Source organism: Podarcis bocagei (assembly GCF_964188305.1).
Source record: "Podarcis bocagei genome assembly, chromosome: 14".
NCBI lineage: Eukaryota > Metazoa > Chordata > Lepidosauria > Squamata > Lacertidae > Podarcis > Podarcis bocagei.
The window spans coordinates 26,282,666-26,290,189 of NC_138139.1; the positions used below are offsets into that span (position 1 = coordinate 26,282,666).

At 42.7% G+C, this 7,524-nt stretch overlaps 1 protein-coding gene across 2 annotated transcripts in view; it reads right to left on the reverse strand.

Annotated features, from left to right (window-relative positions):
- Window positions 1–7,026, reverse strand: part of SV2B (synaptic vesicle glycoprotein 2B) — a 73,117-nt gene extending 66,091 nt beyond the window's left edge. The window contains exon 1 of one of the 2 annotated variants that reach the window (XM_081171137.1): window positions 6,702–7,026. The gene's annotated coding sequence lies outside the window, so the exon portion shown is untranslated. Of the gene's footprint in view, window positions 1–4,702; window positions 4,960–6,701 lie in introns of those variants that run through there. The other variant, XM_081171138.1, reaches the window with a different exon arrangement.
- Window positions 7,027–7,524: the final 498 nt, after the last annotated feature.

Consider the following 7,524-nt stretch of genomic DNA (forward strand, 5'->3'; position numbering starts at 1 on the left):
CTCTGCAAAGCCAAGACCAGCTCATGCCACATTAAAAACTGGCTTGTCATTTCTCCCCCAGGGAGGACTGAGGCTGGATCCTGGGCTCACACATTTCATCCAAATAGCACAGCCTGTTCTTCTCATAAAAAGAGAATTGGATGCAGAGGTGACTCGTGGGCAGGAAGGAGAGTGAGCTGAAACCCAAATAGATGTATGAGGGCAAAGCCAGCGTTTTTTCTACTGGTGTACGGTTGCTATCAATGAACCAAAGCTTGATAATTCTGCATTTATACATTTGGTTCCACTGCAGGTGATCCATTAAGACCAGAGGTTCTCAACCTGTGGGTCCCCAGATGTTGTTGGACTACAACTCCCATCATCCCTGAGCTCTGGACTTGCTAGCTAGGGGTGGTGGGAGTTGTAGTCCAACAACATCTGGAGACCCACAGGCTGAGAAAGGCTGCACTAAGGCAAAAGTGGGGCACTGCCCCACTAAACTCAGTCTGCCCTCAGTCAGCCTGATTGACTTCTTCCTTACAACCAGTCCAGGAGGTGGCACTGCCTGCTGACTTCTTCCTCCTCCTTAGCCTCAGTGTCACCTCTGTAGAACACAGCAGGGAGAAGGAGGAGGATCTAGACAAAACTAGAATTACCGTATTTTTCTCTCTATAACACGCACCCGACCATAACATGCACGTAGTTTTTAGAGGAGGAAAATCCGTAGGCATGCCACCCATAGGCATTTCCTCCATAACACACACAGACATTTCCCCTTACTTTCTAGGAGGAAAAAAGTGAGTGTTATGGTGCAAAAAATACGGTAGTTGGCTTGACTCTCATTGGCTCTGGCTCCACCTACTGGTGGGCTCCCTGCTTCCTCCCCTAGCAAGTCCAAGAGGCACTAGCTGCCACTGTTCGGTTCAAAACATTCATAGAATCATAGAATTGTAGAGTTGGAAGAGACCCCAAGGGACATCTAGTCCAATCCCCTGCAATGCAGGAATCTTTTTGCCCAAGGTGGGGCACGAACCCCAGACCCTGAGATTAAGAGTCTCATGGGGTGGATTTTTCCTGCTAGCAACAAAGTTGCAAAAGGCTTTACATGAGCTGCCAGTGGGGGATAGGGGAGCTTTTAGGGCTAGGGGAGAAATTCGCTTGGTTCACCTTTTAATAAAAACCTAGCAAAATCTGCACATCTCAAACCAATACCAAAACATAACTCTCCTTTGAAATCCACACTTCTCTGAATTTGCAGTGCAATTCTCCAACCAAATAATATGTGCATCTACAAGGGGGAAGTGTGCTTTAAAATGCATCTGTTAATGAAAATCGCATACAGCATGTGTTATATTAGGGAAAATTGCTTGCAAACATGTGTATTTGGGGGGAAATTCCATATAATATGGAAAAATGTGAATTAAATCACTGGCAAAGTTTCAGGAGGATATTATTATTACCATCATCATCATCATCATCATTTTTTTAAAAAGCACCAACTGATGCAGAATTTGACGAACTGAAGACTGGAAAAATGAGAAACTAGGGGAAACCAAAATTGACAACCTGCCCCTCTCCCAAAGGCAACTCTCCGGCAAGATCACTGTCAACAGGGGCATCGTGAAGAAGTTCTGAGGGTCAGATGATGCTCTGCTTTCACCACACACACACACACACACACACACACACTGGGAGGCAGTTTTCGGCTATTAAGCAGGACCAGCTGAGGCATCCAGTCCCAGGAGAAAGGGTGGGAGAGAAGCATGTGTTGATAGGCACAGTGGAACGGGGGGGGGGAGGCGCCTTCATTTCACAGGGAGGAGGGATACGGCATGGGGCAGGGATATAAAACAGACCGGGAGAAAGCGAAGAAGCTGCAAGCTGGCAGGTTTTTCCTCTTGACAACGTCACAGCAGAGAAGCCAGTCAATGTTTCCACCAGCCAGCTCAATCTTTAATGAGGCAGCTACAAATGCAGAGAAGGGTTTTTTTCTCAGCTAGGCCCTGCCATGCTTAGAGCACTTAACATGGGGGGCGCACATCTTTTTACTTTCAGGGAAGGGTAGAGCTTATAAGCTTTAAAAACATTTTGGTATGGCCATCAGAGCTGCTGTGTTTCTGAAATTCACCTCGCCACAGCCCAACTCCACCTTCAGGGGGCAGAGTTTAACCTGGGAGCCCCTTTGCCCTCACCCCAGATATTTTGGGGGGCAGTGTGTGAAATGAATGCATAGTGTGTGTGTGATAAGTGGTGAAGAATTTCAGTTTGAGTTGCATTTTATCGTGAATCTACTAAATTTGCACTCCCTGAATCAATTCACAAATGGAAAAGGAGCTAGCTCCTGAAATGTGGACATAGTTCTGGATTTTGAAATGCAGTCCTCCAACCAAAATAATTTGCACTGAAATGTGTATATATTAGAGCGTGCATAAAAATGCCTGCATTTGTGAAAATAGCACACACAAATGCATTATATCAAGGGAAACTGCTTCCAAAAATGTGTATGGCAGACAAAATTGTTTACAAAATAAATGTATCTTAGGGGAAGCGCACACGAAAGTGCTGGCAAATTTTCATGAGGACTTTTTATTTTAAAAAATTGCAAAGGGATGCAGGAATGCAGAGAAAATTCATTGGGAGAATGAAAAATTTAAGAGAAACCAAAACGGTCAGATTCACACATCCCTAGCTGAGAGGCACACAAGAACTGGCTTAATCTTTCACCTTCCCTCTTAAAAACCTTGCGTGTTGAGATGCACTGCATCATGGAACCATATCCCATGATGCAGCAATATTGTATCACCCATTTTTAAACAGGGCCAGTTTAAAATGTACCATAGAGAGAAAAAAAAAAGCAATGTTTTAAGTAGCACTTAGATCCAACTGTAACGGGAGTAAGTCCCACTGAACTCAATGAGACCTCGCATTGCACTAACCATTCTGTTGTACATTTGTAAATACTTCCTACATCTCATCTTAAGACAGAAACTATCTGAAGACAAATGTTTATAATTTACATCTCACACACACACACACACACACACACACACACACACCTCTAGCATGGAGGAGTTTTGTGTAACACAAAGGCTTCTACATCACACTGTGAGCATTGATTAGAATTTCATCAACACATCCTTTTCCAGATTATTCAGCAAGGGATGAGAGAGGAAATTGGGTTGGTTTGTAATTAAATATGAACCTGCTTAATTTGCACTTCTCAAAACACTATGAAAACTGAACATGGTCATCTTTTAAAACTTAACACTTCTCTGAATTTTTCAATACAGTTCTCCAACCAAATCAATGTGTACAAAAAGGTGTGATTTAGGAGAAGTTGTGCAAAAAAAAATTGCATATGTGAATGAAAGTAAGGCACTTAATTGCATTGTAGTATGGGAAATAGCATGCAAAAATTTTGCATACATTTCTCTTTGTATACACATAACAAGAAAAAAGCTTACTAAACTCCTGATTAATACCGAAAAGCCTTTTTTAAAAAAAAAAATCAAACTCATGCAGAAATGTGGCATGGTGGTTGGAAAAATTAGAAAATGAAGCAGACAGATTCACTCATCCTAATCAGTAAATTTCACCTACAGAATTTAGAATATTTCTCAGACTGTATTCAGACTGACAGCATCAAATACCCCAGACTTAACATCAACACAGAAGAAAATTCTGCCAGTGATATCCAGTACATGTTTACTCAAAGCTAAGTTCTGCTGGGTTCCATGGGGCTTACTCTCAGGTAAGTGGATATAGGCTTGCAGCCTTAACTGCTTCTAACTATTGTTAGATGCACACCCAAACATACATTTGAGTGGAATATGTCCAACAGTATTAAATATTATGCCTTTTGTACAAGTAACTCTCCTGTGATTTTATATACTTCTAATTTAGATCGCAGTGCCTTGTTTACTTTCTTACAAGAAAATCTCACTTTCCCGACTTTTAGCAACCCTGATATGTTATACCTGCAAGTGAATCAGCCATTAGTAATAAGCCAGAATGAATAATTTAGAATCGCACGTACTGTATCTGGAGTTACTTCTATCTGATGTTATTCATGGCTTCATGAAGTGAAGCTGGAGTTACTTGTATCTGATGTTATTCATGGTGATAAGATAATAACATCAAAACACTGAATCAGCAGCATTTTCAGAATGTTGGTATGTTTATGAAACAGCTGGCTAATATTTGTAGTTTGGGCAAATGAATCAACTAATTAACCAAATCCACCATATCAGCAGATCTTAACAAGCCTGAAAATTAGGCACTAACCTGGTCATATGTGACAAGCAAAAATCTGTTCTAGAGCCCTTTTCTTATAAATTGTGTTTTCCCAATTTCCCCTTCAAAGGCCACATAGTCTTATGTGTGATCAGGAGCACTAGTAAGGTTTTGGGGGCTAGTAATTTTATGGACCTATCCACAAGGCTGATGTACAGTAAAACAGGCAGAATTGAAACAAGAATTACTGGGGGAAATAAAATTATCCAGATTTTGCTCATGATCAACTTTGGACCAACCAATCCAAGAAGTAGAAAAAACACCACCCTCATTCAACTTTACCAGTTTAGATGCAGGCATCATGCTTTCTCCTAGATGCCTTTGTTTCTTGGGAACACGAGTCCTTAGGATTCTTAATGATCCATTGAGCAAAGCATTTTAAGATGCACATATGTCATTGCCTCTGAACCAAAATAATGCAACGGCTTACCTCATCTCAAGTTCTTCCCTTGCCCTCCTTCCTGCATCTTATATTGGACTCAAAGGGCACCGTCTGGCCCCTTTAAATTCTTGCCAGCACAAATGCAAAGACTATTAGCCAGAGAACCCCATTCGCAGCAACCACTCAAAGGATTAGCAAACCCCAGCTGCTTGGTAGAAGTGAAGCCTCACATTAAGGTTTAATGTAACCGTAGTACAAGCCTGCCGGGATGCGAGAAAGGGGGCACACGGAACGAGCGTTGCAAACTGAAAGCTACATTCGCACATTTTCCTCCTCCTGTATATCAAACCATCAAGGGAGGTGTGCTTTACAACAATAAGCATACAGTGGACTTTGATCTCAGAATAGCAATGGGTGACTCTGTCCATTTCAGTTTCTCTCAGTTTCTCATTTTTTCCAATCTTAAGCTCAATTCTCCACAGCAATTAGTGGATATTTATGTGTATTTTTAAATCCTTATGAAAATTCACCATCCTTTTAGTGCGAATTTCTCCTAATAGGCACATTTTATTGCGATTTTACCTGGCACACACATTTCTCCAGAGTCATTTCCTTCTAATAAAATGCCTTTTTATATGTTGTTTTCACTAATATATGCATTTATATGCACACTCTACCCTGGCATATGCATTTTTGTACACATTTCTTGGCTAGAGAATGGCAGAGCAAAATTCGAAGAGGTGCAAATTTCGGAAGATGGCTGTGTGTCGGTTCGTATCTGCATTTTGAAAGTGAGATTTATGTATGTTTGCCTTAAATGAGAATTAGTTCACATTTCTCCCACATCTCTATCTCAGAACGGTTACGGAGGTGGGGAATTCCTATTCCTTACCCGTCCCACTTGTGCTAGTTTTGCATACTATCCATAAGAAGAAGCGAAGCCCCAAATGCAAGGTGGGCAAGGTCCATGTGTTATGGCCAAAGGTCATCATTGCAGAAGGATTGTACCCCACACCAGTAAATCCATGTCATCAGGTAACAGGAGAGTGTCAGGAACTGCCAGCTGAGGTTCTTGGAGCCAAGCCAAGGAGCTACAGCTTTACGTTTGGCAAAAACCTAGCAGTGCTCTCATTAGGAACAAACATTGCCAACTCAACATGAGCAGGCTTTGCAGATTTAAAATAAATAAATAAAAATAAATCAAGTTGATTTCTGATACAACTGCATTTTATTTTTATGGGGATGGCAAAATATTTGTTCCTTTCAATAACCCTGCTCTCATCTCCGGGGTGTAGATTGGGAAATTATCATTATTCAAAATGTCCATTCAAGCACTTCTGGTGTGTATAATTTAGGGTCGTTTTGTTAAAAGTTCCATTCAATTTATGTTCCCACATGGTCATTTTCACCCCTCACTCCCCTGGTACTTTTTTCGCTGTCTCTTAAATTTGATCCAGAGAGATCAACTATACGCAAAATATAAATTCGCTAGCATAATAAAAAGTTTATTGCATTCAATTTTTTATGGATTTCCCCACCTCTGCTTCTGAACTGATATTCACTTCTGACCTGTCCCCAAGGCCAATCTGGAACGGGACGTTTGCTAGAAACCACCAGTTCACGGCTAGCAAAATGCACCAGATTGCAATGTAACATCTTTTGAAGCCTAGTGCTGGTCTCCAAATGATACCCAGACGTCCTGTGCGTTGGGGGAGGGGGAATAACCAAGCAACACACCCATCCGCAACCCTTCTGGTAGTCCAGGTACACGCAAGAGCTCTTTTAAGACATAACCCACACATCCTCATGCCAAAGATGAGCTGGGGGCACCGATGAACCTTCACCACCCGAACGAACCCTTGATGAGCTCAGGGGACTTTGCAATCTCCCTTCTCCCCTCCTCCCCTTTCCGCCATCCCTTCCTGTTCCCTGCCTTTGCTCTTCGGGTGAATCCTTTACTGCTGCACTGTAGCTGGACTTCCAAGGAAAAGTAGGGCCAAATGCACCCAGGAATTAAAAGGAAAAGAAAAGAAGGAGCATTTCTTACCAGAATTAGTCAATGTTTCGTTCCAGAGCTGCTACTCATTTGTTTATTTGCTCCCCGGTCATTTTTTTCCCCTTCCCTTCTTCTCCTTTTGCCTCTTGGCCCCTCAAATGTGGGCGTCAGAGGGGGATTAAGCAGACCAAATGTTCTGGCAAGCCGAGCGGATCAACCCACTGAGGACAGGCATCCAGGTAAGGAGAGATCAGCAACGAGAGAGTCCATCAGCTAGGAAGAGAGAGAGAGGGAGTCTCTCTCTCTCTCTCTCTCTCTCTCGTCCACAGACATACACACACACACATACACACACACACCCCAACAACAAAGCTATACGGGGAAGCTGCAGGCAGAACAGATGGGAGGGGTGGGGAGGGAGGGAAGGAGGGAAGGAGGGAGTAGGGCGTCAGGGAAGACTAACGTAACAGATGTGTTGACTTTAACTTATACAGAAAATTGATTATGCTTGGCGCAGAGGGAATGAGGGGGAGACAGAAAGAGACAATAGTCGTTATTAGAAGGAGGGAGGCAGTTTGGAACACCAGGCTTCAGTATTGCTTTGTTTCTCCTATTTTATTCCGCTATCCGAAGGAGCAGGACATGTGTGTTGGAGGGGTGGGCTCTTTGCTAAGGGTGAAACACTGAGCCAGAGGGATCTCTTCCATTAAACGAGAGCCTCCATCCACTTGAGAACCGTGAGGACAGTGTGGTACAATATTTAGATGTAGGACAGGTGTGGAAAGTCAAGAGAGAGGTCCACCTATAGGTTTCTAGCTGCTGTTCATCTGCGCCAAGCACCACCCATATATGGGACTCAACACAAGCAAAGGAG